We start from the raw sequence: 15,819 nt of genomic DNA, 5'->3' as shown, positions 1-15,819 counted from the left end.
GCTTCCCATGGATGCTTTCTGAAGGAAGACTGCCTGGACAAGTATAAGGCACATGAAATGTATCATGTCTTTAGCCAACTCGAAGACTGCTCTCCCTCTGCCATGAGGCCATGCCCTGAGCACTCTGGATGGAATACTTTCTAGAACCACAGATTCTCAGAAGACCCATAACCATGAGAGTCATCCGACCTTTTATCCTTTCCCAAATTAGCAGGAAATTTTTATTTACTTATTTTGTGCCAGTATTGGGGCTTAAATTCAGAACCAGAATGATGGCCTTTGTTTGTTTGTTTGTTTTGCTTAAAGCTCATCCTCTTCTTTTTGAGTCAGAGCTGTACTTTGGCGTGTCTGTGCTTAATTGGAGAGTCTCAATGCCTTTCTTGCCCAGGCTTTGAACTGTGATTCTCAGACCTCAGCAGTACTCAGATAGGTAAATTATAAATGTGAGCCACCAACCTAGAAATATTTTTCATCATCATTATAGGGAATTCCCTTGTTTCCAACTTTTTTTTCTTTTTTTTTTTCTTGCCAGTCCTAGCACTTGAACTCAGGACCTGAGCACTGTCCTTGGACTTTCTCAAGGCTAGAGCTCTACCATGTGAGCCACAGCTCGCACTTCCAGCTTTTTCTATGTTTGTAGTGCTGAGGAATCGAACCTGGGTCTTCGTGCATGCTAAGCAAGCACTCTACCATTATGACAAATTCCTGGCCCATCTCGATGCTATTATACTATAAAAAAGCTCTGGCCTGAAGGAGGGAGACAGCTGGAAAGTGACAGATGAGCAAGGTTTCATAAAGCTTTATTAATCCCTTGCCTCCCTTAGAAGAGACTGCCAGGAACAAAACTGTAGGCAACCGTGCACTGCAGCTGCCCTAACACACAGCATCCCCTGGCTGCTTTCCTTAGTCCCTGGTTGGTATGCTATTTAAAACGAACAACCTTATTTTGGATGATTCTAGCTTACATTTGTTTCCTGCCCAATTCAACCTTCAAAACCCAGGAGATTTAGCCACTTGTTCTTTGACACCAAGAAGCCAGCTCAGTGCAGACTCATGCTAGTGACATCACAGAAGCACCATGGGGTGGCAGTCCTTCCTCCTCAAGTACCACACTCGAGCATCTGTTACTAACAATACTGTGGTTCTCACCCAGAGCATGCCAAGTGGCACTGGAGCATGCATAGCTAGAGGAAGCTTTGCCCAGCTTCCCCCACATCTGGCTCCTGCTTCTGGCAGGGAAGAACTTCATACATTAGTGGCTATGACCCACTACCAAGTAGGCACTGCCAGTAAAGAGGTAGTCGTGGGCCTTGGTCAGTGTTAGAAGAAACCCTGGTTACCACTCCCATGAAGTGCTTGCCACACAGCCAACACAACACAGCCCTTGCTGGGCCTTCACAAGTACCTGAAGATAAAAGGGCTCAAAGTCAGTCGTCACAGCCAAATAAGCTACAGAGAGCTGAGATTACAGTGCTTAGCAAGAATCAAAACAAATATTTCCCTAACAAGTTGACAGCTTAAGACGTATCTTTGGGGCAAGGCAAGAAGAAGACAGTGGATAAAAGTGGTAGATATCTAATCCCTGCCAAGTCTCCTTAGGGGGATCAGTGAGACACAATACAGAACCCAGAAATAAACTCCATTTACGCCAATGGAGGGGCTCCTCGCAGCCTGCGGGTCCAAGTTCAATCTCCTTGTCCAGTCTTGTGATGGGGCCCTGTTTGTGGCACTCAGCTCATATCTTTCTACCCTTCAATTCCCTGTCCTGAGCCCATTTGACAGCCTGGACATAGAGGCTTCTTTTTGTACCAGTATTGGGGTTTGAACTCGGGATCTGGGCACTGCCTCTCAGCCTTTTGGTTCAAGGCTGGCACTCTACCATTTGAAACGCAGCTCTACGTCTGGCTTTTTGGTGGCTAACTGAAGATACGAGACTCATGGCCTTTTTTTTTTTTTTTAAACCAGGATTGGCTTTGAACCACAGTCCTCGAATGTCAGCACCCTGAGTAGCTAGGATTAGAAATGTAAGACTTTTGCACTTGGCTTGGACAATATTCAAATAAATAAAAGGTGAAAGAAATGTAGAGCCAATGAAGAACAGAGTTTAATTTTGACTTAAATACATTCTAGCTCAGTCCTTTGGGAAGTTCCATCAACTTTTGGCACAACTTCTTCCTGTCTACTAGATAGCAGAAACAGCTCATCATTCTCCAGGCTGGATCACAGCAGCTAAGCAAAGCGCAAGAATGTGCTTAGGTAGAAGGAGCTTGACTTTGCAGATAGATCATCAGAGAGGTTCAATTTGTACTCACCAACCAAAAATCATTTTCTGAAACAAGAGGAGTCAGACAAGAAAAAGGATAGCAATGGAGGAAAGAACATTTTAAAAGAGAAAATTAAATCAGCCAAGGAAATAAGCCATGTTTGGTAAGATAATATGATGAAAGTACAGGCTTAGTTGGCACAGATGGCTGTCTCTGTCTTTGCTCCCAAAACTGGATGCAAAAAAAATGAGTTAATATGAGCCTGCAGTGTAGAAATCCTACAGAAATAGAGAAGGCTAAATGTTGTTTCAATGAAAAGCTAAGGCTGGGGCAAGGGGGGTGGAAATCTCATCTTTCTAAATGGTGGTTTAAAACAGCTGGGAACGAAACATTGTAAGTCCTAAGCTGTGGGACTGTTGTCTCTGGAGAAATGTTGCACAGATGTGTCTTACAGTGATGGAAGAATCTTCTTCACTGGAGTCAAATCAAGGTCACCACCTCATAGAAAGAAATGGAGAACATCTGGCAGGATGCTGACCTCCAGCGAGGCCTGGGCCTGTGACCGCTAGGGCCCATAGAAAAACAGAACACAGCCAGAGCCAGATCTTCTTGAATTTATCCTGAGGTCCACATCTGTAATGCAGACAACAGGCCAGGTCAACTGCTGGGCTCCAGAGCCTCAAATTGGCCTTGGGCGAAAAACCCAACCGAGTTACCATATACACGGTTTATAACAACACAGATGCTTTGAAAAGCTCTTATCATTGGTAGGTATATCCACAAGACATCCATCTCTTAGCACCAGCTTCACTCCACCTATTTGTTCTAAATGCCTATTCACTTAGAACACTTAAAGGGATCCTGGGAGAGCTGGGCCCCACTGGCTTATGCCTACCCTCCTAGCTACTCAGGAGACTGAGATCTGAGCATCATGGTTTGAAGCCAGCCTTCACAGATGAATTCAAAAAAACCTCTTATCTCCAATCAGTAAAAAAGCCAGAATTGAAGTTGTGGTTCAAGTAGTAGAGCATCAGTCACGAGTAAATAAACCAAAAAAAAAAAAACAAAAAACAACAAGCAAAAGTACAAGCCCCATAAGGAGAAGGAGAAGCACAGAAACGGAAGGACAAATGGTGAACAAATGCAGCAGTGGTACTCACTATAATCTATGCTGAAAATGAACTAGGTGGAGGCAGGGGATGAGAGGAAAACAACAGAGAGCAAGGCAAGGGCTGACAGAGTTCCAAAAGACAGTTACTCTTTTGTTTGTTTGTTTGTTTGTTTGTTTTGCCAGTCTAGGGTCTGGGACTGTTCTTGGCCTTTTTCAAGGCTCTGTCTTTCTACCACTTCCCACTTCCAGGTTGCTCTGTGTATGTGGTACTGAGGAATGGAACCCAGGGCTTTGTGCATGCTCGGCAAGCACTCTATCACTAGGCCACGCTCCTCGCACGAAGAAATATACTATTTATATGATGCATGTAACTATAACAATAAAAATGTTTGTTAAAAAGTGTTGCCAGGTGCAATGGCTCATGCCTGCAATCCTAGCTACTCAGGAGACTGAGATCTGAGGATCACGGTTCAAAGCCAGCCCAGGCACTAAAGTCAGAGAGACTCATCTCCAATTAATCACTAGAAAACCAGAAGTGGTGCTGTAGCTCAAGAAGTAGGGTGGTAGCCTTGAGCTGAAGAGCTCAGGGACAGTGCCCAGGCTCAGAGTTCAAGCCCCATGGCTGACAAAAAAAATTTTTTTTCAGAAAAAGTGCAAGCCCCTCAGTTCAAGTTCCAATACTGGAACACACACACACACACACACACACACACACACACACGCACACGCATACAGTCCTATGAGAAAAGACCAACAAGATGGTGGGTCAGAAAGTATGAGCTTGGTTGCCTGAGGTATCTGAGTAGAACTCAGGTCTGGATTTGTTCCCTCAACTAGTATATGTCTTTTTAATGATCAACAGGCATCATGCTAAACATATCCATGTTGATAGGCTAAGCCTTCCCATCTGGGTATGTTCTCAGTCTGTCACCAAGTGCAACAAATGATAGATACTGGAAATTATTTCTCTATAAATGTGTGACTGACTAACTCCAAACTATAATGTGTTTTACAATAAAGTTTCCTGTCTTCACTCATGGAAGAATCTCACAAAATACTGAGCACAAAGCCAAACACAGAGGCATACTACTTTAATCTACGGGAAAATTGAAAAGGAGCCAAAGAATCCCATGGATTCAGGAGGTTCGGTAGTGAGATGTGACTGGAGAGGCCAAAGGCAAGAAGTCTGTTACCAAACGGCTATTGTTGTTCTGCTTCTATGTGTAGAAGCTAGCTGCACAGGCCTGCTCCGAACCTGAAAGCTCAGCCATATGTAATTATGACAGATACGCTGATTCATTATAAAATTTCACTAGACTTCTTTTTAGAGGAAGGGGCAAGTACTGGGGTTTAAACCCAAAACCTGGGTATTCTTCCTCAGCTTTTTTTTTTTTTTTTTTTTTTTTTGCACAAGGCTATTGCTCTTCCATTTGAGCCACAGCTCAACTTACAGTTTTTTGCTCATTACTCAGAGGTAAGAATCTCATCGCCTTTCCTGCCCAAACAGCAGTCAAACCTTGATTCTCATATCTCAGCCTCCTGAGTATCTAGGATTGCACGCAGCTGTAACTTTTTAGCCAGTGCCTGACAAAAGAAAGCTTTGAAAAGATAGGAAAATCCTCATTTTTTTCTCTATGGTAACAGTCTCTTCTCCTTCAACCATCCTACAAACATTAATGAACACCTACTATGTGGGTTATAGCTGTACACAAGTCAGTAATCATGCATTTTCTTGCAAAGGAATCTTTTATATTGACAGAGGACACCTGAAAGTTTATATATTAGGTTTTGATTTTCTCATGAGCTGTGGATTTGACAAATATCCTCCCTGCTTTTCACAGAATATTCATGGTTTCCAAAGCCAATCAGGAGAGGAAAAAAATGTGTCCTCGAGAATTTCTCTCATAAAAAACACACATGGATCTGTTGAGTAGTGTCCTTAATCATTTCCTCATAAGATGCATAGTGAAGATGTTTCCCAGCTCCAAACACACCTCTCTAACTCCTCTCTTCTTCTTTCTGGGAGTTTCTCATTGTTTTCATAGTTTCTAAACTCACAAATCTAGAATGCTATCTAAGCACAATTTCAATAGAAAGGGTACTCAAACATCACTTTCCATTCACAACCCAAAAACTATTTCCCAAGAGTTATGAAATCTAATGTGATGAGAGATGGCAACAAAATGGCCACTTAGGAAGCTCCAATTCTGTAACACTTTCAAAACAAACAAAAATCAACCAACCACACAGAAGAAAGGAGAAGGGCACGGTCAATCTGTAGTAGCTTTGGAGAAATAGTGAAAGGCTCACAGCAATAAAGTAAATGCCCAAGAAAGAAAATTTACATCCAAAAATGGAAATAATTTACATCCAAAGAAGAAGTAGAGCTGTGGCTCAAGTGGTAGGGTGCCAGACAAGTAAAAAAAACTAAGGGACAATGCCCAAGCCTGGAGTCCAAAGCCCAGTATTTTTTTCTTTTGATCAGCTATAAGATTTGAACTCTGGGCCTGGGCACTGCCCTTGAGCTCTTCAGCTCTACCACTTGAGCTACAGTGTCATTTCTGGTTTTCTGGTGATTAATTGGAGATAAGAGTCTCATGGACTTTCGTGCCCAGGCTGGCATTGAACCACGATCCTTGGGTATCAACCTCCTGAGTAACTAGGATTAAAGGCTTGAGCCAACAGTATACAACTAAAACCCCAGTATTGCTGCAAGAGAAAAAGAAAATAACAAAAAGAAATTCCAAGTAGCAGGAAATTTCAGAACATTTTAAATTCATCCTTGTCTTCCCACCTCCAAATTAAAGCTCATGCATGGTCTAGAAAAGTCTCCAGATTCCAGTTCCTTCTTATTGAAGTCAGGGGAAGAGAAGGCCTGGATGGCAAAGTTCTACCATATTTAAGGAAAACTGAACGTTTCCACATCTGACTTTTTGCTGAGTACTGGAGATCAGAGTCTCATGAACTTTTCTGTTTGGGCTGGCTATGAACCATCATCCTCAGGTCTCATCCTCTCGAATAACTAGGATTACAAGTGTGAGCTGCCAGCGCCTGGCTGGCTGTCCAGTTTTCGCACTTCCAAGCAGGCACTTGTGTATTTAAGCCTATTAACACTCTTGTGTATTTATGCTGCAGCTGCATTAATGAGCTAGAAAGATCCATTGACTCCCCCCACCCCCCGCCCCCCGCCCAGCCCCTGTTTTTCTGTTTCCTGGCCAAAATAAATAAATCTGAGTTACAAAAGTATGGCTGGGAGGAAAAGACAAAAAAAATAACCTTAAGTTGCAAAGATACTGCTTAGAACAATGAGAATGTATCACACGCAGAGTAGAATTCTTCCTTTGCCCACCAGATCATCTGATTATTTGACTCAGAAAAGCATCATGGAAAACATCATCACACCATGATGCTAGGCAATACCTGAGATCCTTCGCCACGTGGGTGTTGGTGGGTGTGTATCTGGTTCTAAGTAAGCACCAACTGACACACAGCCACCTTGCTCTTCCCTCTGTGTGTTAGAGGGGAGAATTGCTCGCTCTCATGGTAACATTCATAACTAGAACTCAGAAAAGGGAAAAACCCCAGGGCTGTACAGAATCTCTCTCTCTCTCTCTCTCTCTCTCTCTCTCTCTCTCTCTCTCTCTCTCTCTCTCTCTCTCTCTCTCTCTCTCTCTCACACACACACACACACACACACACACACACGCAAATAATTGCTTGTTGAATCTAATCATGAGACCTTTCAGAGAGTCTATCAGCTCTCTGGAGTCACTGTTCACATGAACCATCTGGAACAGAAGGAAGGATGCAAGAGAGCTGGACCTGTCCTCGGAATGTGGTCTCACTAGGAGGTGGTAGAAGGTCCAGTTATGAGTGAAGTTGAAGCATGGTGGAAGAAAGAGAGGAAAGTTCCTCAAAAGTTGACTCTGACTTCTTCTCAGAAGCTTGGCGACGTTCCATCTACCTAAGGGTTTCCTGAAGTTGGTCCTGGAAGTAAAAGAACTTTCTTGAATCAATGTGAGAGAGAAACCTAACTGCAGTTAGCAGTTATAGGAAGCAGATGTGATAAAGTAGAAGAATGGTGTAACTTTTATTTTGGAAAGGTGTCTCATCTCTCCTATATGTTTCCTGACTGACAGTTTACCCCACCACAGTGGAAATATTTAGACTTAATGCATTTACATTATTGTGAATTTGTGTGTGTGTGTGTGTGTGTTTTGTTTTAGCATTTTGTAGTTTCCACACAGGGAAAAATGAAAATATATAAATGGAAAGAGAGTGAACATGGATGAAACATGGACTCGAGGACATAGAAAGCCTCGAGCCATTAAACCAGTAGCTGTCCTTACGTTGGTTCTTTGTAGTGCTGGCTTATGGTTATACAACCAGTGGAAATCATACCAGTGCATAATCGGAGGACTTAAAGGTGATGTTGTACTATCTTGAAATGTTGGAGGGCTTTCCTTTGAGCTTGTATTCTGAAAAGGATGCCTAAGAGGACAATGAGAAATTTCCTTGGATCTGGAATCTGGCTCCTACCACCTCACAGGAATGGAGTCTGGCAGTTTGTTTGTTAAATGTTAAAACCCCCAACTGATTCTAAACAAAATGCAATCTGAAGTTAAAGGAATTGTCTTTAAAAGAGAGAGAGAGAGAGAGAGAGAGAGAGAGAGAGAGAGAGAGAGAGAGAGAGAGAGAATATCAACAGGTAATATAGCCAATTTAGTGATCCAAGGTTCAGCTATTTCTAAAATCCAATTGTTAGTACATAGCAAAAGCAAAATAAATTGTGCCTTGACAAACTGGCTTTATGTATTCAATATTGTCATCCTCATGAACTCTATTATGGTTTCAATATACAAAATATATTTAATATGTATTATTTTGCTGTGTAGACTTGTTCTCCACCAAAATCTATATTACCACAGAATAATTTATTTTTCAAAATTAATCTTAACTTATATTTTCAGTACTATCCATAATAATGCCAAACCCATGAACTGCAAGAACAAAGGTTTACTTAGGTTTTATGAGTTAGATTATTTTTTAGATGACTGTTATTCAAATTAACTTCTACTTGAAGAATCTGAGAAAACAGATATAAATAAGCCCCATTTTACTGACTGGGGATTTCTCTTCTGCCAGTGGAGACAATGTATTGACTGTTCTCAGGTCCATTTTGGTATATACTTAAGGAGCTTGGAATTGAAGTGATTTAAGTTGTCAGTCAGAATCAGTTGTCTTAACAATTCAGTACATGTGCTTTTGATTTTAACTCATGGCTACTGAAATGGTTTATTGTGAAATCAAAAGTGAATATCAAAGAATAAAACCAAATAAACTGCAGACATACCATCTAATAGATGGCAAAAACCTCTAGAGGAAGTATTAAGTTGTTGTTTGAGTTAGTACTAGGGCTTGAACTCAGGACTTTGCAATTTTTTGTAACTTTCTTACTCATGGCTGACACTGTATCATTTAAGCCATGCCTCTAATCTGAGATTTTGCCCTTTATACTCTACAGCAAGATTATCTAAGATTTATTTCCTGCCAGGAACTTATGCCTTATGCCTATCTGATTCAAAGCCAGTTGAGGCAAGAAAGTTCACGAGACCCATCTCCAGTTAACCACCAAAAAGCCAGACAGGAGCTGGAGATGACCTAAAGGACTTGGATACGCACAGCTGCTGGGCTGTCCTGGGAAGTGAGGGGCCTATCCCTTTTGTGAACCTTTAGCAGAAATTACTAATGGAAGGGGAGAGGAAAAGAGCCTTAGCATGTAATCATTAGAGCTGGTTTATACCCCCCCACACACAGCATTTACACTAGAGCCTTACTGTTGTGGCAGTCAGTGGCAGTGAATTAAGAGTTAATCAAAATAATTTAGGGGATCACAGTTAACTCTGGAGAATGAGTCCTGAGCCCTTATCAGAAGCCAGCTGCACATGACACAAGGGAAAGGGGGTGAGGGGGAGGTTAAAGCAGGGCCCTTCAAGTAGAAATCTCCAGGTCCCAGCTGTCACACAGTCTCAATTATCGTCTTTTAGCTTAGTGCAAAGTGGAGGTCGCCCTTCTCCTGGACTCCTCACTCCAGAGCCCCTGCTGCTCCAGGCATTTTAGCAGCTGATTAAATACAGGGTTTAGCTTCTCAGCCTCAGCCACATTGTGGAGTATATCATACAGGAAGTGTGATGAGAACTGGGGAGTGGGCCCTGGGCACAGGCCTTCCTTATCCCCCCCCCGGGTCTCCTGATCCGCCAGCCTCTCTGCATCATTGCCAGAATTCCAGCACAAGGAACAGCAAGAGTGCCACTGCAGGCCACAAGTGTGTTGTCAGAGCCTGTCAGAGCTAATCTGTCAGACAGAGCACCTACCTACCACAAGTGACCCACAGAGGCCAAAACGATGAGAAGGAAAAGAGACCCAGGGGATTTATGTATGTGTCATGGGTTAAACCCCATGGAAACACAACATATGCTCTAGAGTCAGGACTCAGCAGTGATGGCAAGGTATTTGATGAGACAAGAAAATCTAGAAGAATATTCCCCCCCCACCTCTTTCTCTCTCTCTCACCCCCCCTCCCCAATCTGGTATGTTGATGTTTTATTGCAATGTATCACAAACTGAGTTACTGGTAAAATAATTTATTTCTCCTAAAATTAGAAGCTGGGAAGCCAACAGTGAAAGGTACAGGAACAATCAGAGCAATTGAACTCTTGTTTCTGCGCTCTCACATGTGGGACACAACGACCCCTGTGCTTTCATCTGTAAAGGCAACATCCATGTCACTGTGTGTTTGCTCCTACTCAGAACTCAAGTCCTGTGCCTGGGACTCCACAAGTGGCACAGAATACTGTGGTGACCCCAGGACTCCAGCTAGAGCTGGCAGCATTGATTCATGGGGGTTGACATCATGGGTGGGTTCGATTCCTTAGTACCACATACACAGGAAAAGCCCAGAAGTGGGGCTGTGTGTAGCTCAAGTGATAGAATGCTAGCCCTGAGAAAGTTCAAGGACAGTACCCAGGCCCTGAGTTCAAGCCCCAGGACTAACAATAAAAAGAGGGGGCAGCATTTATTTATTCAATCTATGCAGAATACTTTGTAATAGTTGTGCAAGGTCCCAAGAATAAGAGGTCACCTGTGCTCAGGAAGTGCATGACGGCCTGGTGATCGCAGATAAAGGACACCTGGCCATTGGCCGTGAAGATGTGGTAGATCCGAATAGGAGAGGTGCTGAATATAATAATCTGTTTCTGGGGCAGAGTCAAGGAGTGAAGAGAAGGGAAAAGCCAGGCTGTGGGCAAGTGAATACCACTTGTAAGGTGTTTGGTCTTTGTCCTATACTTGACCTAGTACCGCGGAGACATTTGTAGAGAAATGACAGGGTCAGATCAAGGTTTTAAGAATCATGTTTCTGATTTCAGTGTGGATAATGAGTTGGCTTTGGGCACAGTTAGCAGTGAGATGTGTGGGAGAGAGACAGAGCAAAAATCTACTCAATAATCTAGATAAATACACAACCTTGAGCTAAATAAGTTCCCAAGGACACAGAGAGAAGAGAAGCAATTCCAAAGTTCTGCTACAGGAGACCTTCACTTTTACAAAAGATTTGTCCTTGAAAATCCTGAATCATGAATATGGCAATGTTTATAAAAGTGTCTGTCCCTCAAACCACTTTCTACTTCCATTTAGAGATTGCTATCCTGACACCTTCTTTTCCCTCTTTCCCCACTTATTTTTATCTTACCAAATATTGGGATTTAAACTCAGGGTACCAGGCTAACTCAGCCTGCTTCTCTGGTGCTGTGTACTTGAGTCAGGCTTCCAGCCTCACACTGTGATAGGTTTCTGGAGGACTGTCACAGACTTTTCTTTCCAGACTATCCTGAAGTGTCAGTTCTCCAGATCTCAGCTTCCTGTGTAGCTAGAATTACAGAGAACGCTGGTGCCCAGCTCCTGCACATAACTTCAACACATTCCACGAAGGTCATCTCACCAGGCTGAAATGGGTGACCGTGACCAGATTATGTGTGTAAATAGTCTTCTTAGCCTGCTTCCTCTTTCATCTCATCTCTGTCATTAGCCACTGACAGCATATGTAAGTCCTTTAGAGAATCCTATTTCAGAAGAAATGGGTTTTGTTTGTTTGTTTGTTTTTTGTGGTTCCCTGAACTCAGGGCCTGGGTGCTATCCGTGACTTCTTTGTGTTCAAGGCTAGCACTCTACAGCTGAGCCACAGTGCCACTTCCAGCTTTTTCTGTGTGTGTTGTACTGAGGAATTGAACTCAGGGCTTCATGCAAAGGCAAACACTCTATCACTAGACCACACTCCCAGCCCTGAAATGTTTTTTGTTTTGTTTTGTTTTTTGTTTTTGTTTTTGTCACTGCATTTGCTATGGCAAGGAGAGAATCAAAGTTCCTTTGTGTGGAGGCAGGACATTCCTTTCTTACTGGAAAAGCAATGACTCACCCCTGTGTATCACTCCAAAGTCAGCCCTACACTGAGTTTTGCTGCTGGGTTAATGTAATAATTCGTTTCTTTTCATTTCATTTCTTTTTTCTTTATTTGCTAGTCCTGGCTTAAACTCAAGGCCTGAGCACTGTCCTTAGGCTTTCCTCAAAATTAGAGCTCTACCACTTGAATCACAGCAGCACTTCCAGCTTTTTCTCTGTATGTGGTACTGAGGAATCGAATCCGGGTCTTTGAGCATGCTAGGCAAGCACTCTACCATGAAGCCAAACTCCCAGCCCCCTTAATGGAATAATTCTGTAATCTGCACTAGTTCTGTTCTGTAGGACACATGTTAGCAATACAATAGAATTCAAAGTACTGCTGGTATTAGTTTTATTCATTTAATAGTCATGGGAGTCGTTCTTTCTGACAGCAGCATAGAATTCCATTGTGTATAAATACCACATCTTGTTGATCCACTCATCAACTGAGGGGCGTCTGGGTTGGTTCCATATCTTTGCTATGGTAAATAGTGCAGTAGCATTATTTTTAATACCTCAAGCCTGGGAAATAGACAATCATTGCATAACTGGCCAATGGATAAATAAAATGTAGTATAACCATTCTATACAAGTGTATTCAGCAACTTAAATTACTACCACAATGTGAATGAGCATCAAATTTATTAAAAAGGCTATGTGCAAAGATTATATATATTCCCTAAATATAGTTTTCCTATATATATGTACACATACATATTCCCTTCAGTGAAATATTTTTTAAACATGCTTACTGTGTGCAAAACCAGTGATTGCATGAAAGTACAGATTGTTGAAGAACTTATCTCTACATAGACAATCTTAGAGGCAATAAAAATGTTCTAAAACTGAATGGTCATATTATTCACCTGTATAAATTCCAAATACGTTACATTGTGTACATTCTTACTTATAATATTTAAATTTTACTTTACTCCTAAGATATGATAGAGTTCCTACCCTTAGGAAGAACTTTCTTGATCTTCTAGTCACTATTACCCTAAAAGGTGAACATAGACAAAACCTAGAGTGAAGCTTTATCCTACCACCAAGAATAACCCCAGTCTGGCACTTTCACTTTTCTGAACAACTAAATGATGAATTTCCTGGTAGTTTCAGCATACACCATGATGAACAGAAAACAAAATGAGAACCTTGAAGGAAAGACAAGATTAATACAGCCTGAAAGGAAGAATGATTATAAGTAAAATAAGAAAAAGCATACACGGGAAGGATCAGAATTGCACTGAGAAGGCCAATCAGTTTGTTTTAGCTGAAACATATGGACGTAGGAAATCTTTTTTTTTTTTTTTTGCCCGTCTGGGGCTTGAACTCAGGGCCTGAACAAATGTCCTTGGATACTTTTTGCTCAAGGCTAGCTCTCTGCCATTTGAGCCACAGCACCACATACAGCATTTTCAGAGTATGTAGAACTGAGTAATCGAACCCAGAGCTTTGTGAATTTTAGGTGAGCTCTCTACCTGTGTGCTAGGCTCCCAGCCCCAAAGTAGGAAATCTTTCAGTGACAACACTAGGAGATTTTTCATTTTGTTGTTTGCTCGTTTTATTTTGTTGAGACAGATTTTTACAGTCTTGCCCAGGCTGGCTTTCAAGTGTGAATCCTCCTGTCTCTGCCTCTAGAAAGCTAAGATTACAAGTGTGTGACACCAGCCCAGAAGAGAACAGTAGGATTCTTAATATTGTTGGATCTCCACAGGTAGAATCTGTAATGATCATTATCATTTTCTTCATCATTCAGCAAATGTCCATTGAGAACTCACTATAAACCATGTAAGATAATAGGGATAAAATTGAGCATATATATGCTACCTGGATCAGGCATGAACATTTAAAAAATGATAAAATTATATTTTAAAAGGGCACATTATCTCATATAATACAATTTCTGGAGTGTTTGCTTTGCTTTGTGTTTTGTATTTTTGCTCTCTTTCTTGTTATATAAAGAAATTAACAGGAGAAATTCAAATTGTCTTTTCTCCATTCTGCAACATCTCTATGTCAGAAACTAGAGGAATGAAGGAAGTTGATCATAACCCTGAAAAAAAAATAGTCATGGGAGAATATCAGTTGATGAAGGAATAAAGGAACAAGAAAACGTTTATGCAAAGTTTACAAATATTTACAAAAACAAACATTATGAAGCTCAGAACGTTGCCTTGTAGTTTTAGCATAAAATCATAGAAAAATTCACAGTTGTTTTAGATCATGCATTATTCTCAGGTTTACACTGCCTCACAGTTTTAGAGTCTTTTGCTGGTAATAAATGTGCTTATGCTGACAGTGGCTAGGTAGGAGGCAAAGTGCTTTTTCAGTTCTTGGAATCTTTTCCAGTTAATATCCTGAAAACATGTGGATTTCCAGAGCACTGTGTTATTTCCCCAAAAAAATCAAGCATTTTCATGTGTGCAAGATGTCATTTAATGTTTCCGGGACTCAGACAAATTGAGCATTAACCTCTAGCATAGAAATAAAGGTTATCCTCCGCTATAAAAACGTGAGAGGCGGTCATCTCTCTCTTACTGGTCACAACCCCACTCAGCAGGATCAACATAACTGCCAACAAACTGGTTGTTTGCTTGTTTAAAGGACCAGGGTTGAGGTTTTCTCCAGATGACACACATGGTTTAGAAGCAAGAGTTCCTTGAGATGCAAATCGGGTAAGTGAGACTTGTAAGGCTGAGGTCTTGCTCCTGATAATGTGGCCTTCCAAGCAGTAGCAGCAGCAGCAGCAGCAGCAGCAGCATCCCCTGAGCTTGCTGGAAATGCAGATGCCCAATTAAAGCAGAATCTGTATACAAAAGTGTCATCAGGGGAGCTGCAGGGGCACTGGAGTTCTGAGGAGCAGTGTGCTGCTCAGAGCTTGCTTGGGCACGGCTAGTAACACTGCATTTCATTTTAAGGAATCCTGTTTCCATTAGTCTATAAATGACAACTATCTTGTTGCTATTTATATTAGTTACTGGAATGTATACTTTTATTTTTTGGCCAGTCCTGGGGCTTGAACTCAGGGCCTGAACACTGTCCTTGGGCTTTCTCAAGGCTAGAGTTCTACCACTTGAGCCACAGAACCACTTCCAGCCTTTTTCTGTGTATGTAGTACCAAGGAATTGAGCCTGGGTCTTCATGCATACTAGGCAAGCAATCTACCACTAGGCCAAACTCCTGGCCTCACTTCCAGCATTTTCTATGTATGTTGTACAGAGGAATCAAATCAGCCACTCGTGCCTGGCTGAAATGTATACTTCTAATATAGTTCTAATAGTTCTGTTATTATTACTATCATCATCATCATCATTATCATCATCATCATTATTATTTTGCCAGTCTTGGGGCTGTGCACTGTCCTTGGACACTTTTTGCAAGGCTAGCATTCTGCCACTGGAGCCACAGCGCCACTTCTGGCTTTTTCTGTGTATGTGGTATCGAGGAATTGAACTCAGGGCTTCTCGCATGCTAGGCAAGCACTCTACCTGTAGGCTACACTCTGGTCCCCTTGTTTGCATTCTTACATGCAAACTTTTAGGAAACGAACTGTCTTTGAAATGGAGAGAGGAAAATAGGAAAAGAGATGGACTTAGAAAGGTAGTCTATCGATAATCATGCAGATCTCAGAAACAAAGATCTATGATCTACTCACAGGCTGAACTCAACTGTACATTAAGGCATATGGGAGTGGAATGTTTGGTTTTCTTGCATAGGCTGGATGGAGCCCATTCAAGGTCCATATATATGGATACATATATATATTCAAGGTCCATATATATATATATATATATATATATGGAGAGAGAGAGAGAGAGAGAGAGAGAGAGAGAGAGAGAGAGAGAAAGAGAGAAAGAGAGAGAGAGGGAGAGAGAGAGGGAGAGAGAGAGTTTGCCAATCCTGAGACTTGAGCATTGTCCTTGGCTTTCTCAAGGCCAGAGCTCTATC

The sequence above is a fragment of the Megascapheus bottae genome, chromosome 23, assembly GCF_031878675.1.
Source record: "Megascapheus bottae isolate mThoBot1 chromosome 23, mThoBot2.hap1, whole genome shotgun sequence".
Lineage (NCBI taxonomy): Eukaryota > Metazoa > Chordata > Mammalia > Rodentia > Geomyidae > Megascapheus > Megascapheus bottae.
The sequence above is the reverse complement of the archived record's forward strand: the minus strand, read 5'-3'. Positions refer to the sequence as shown.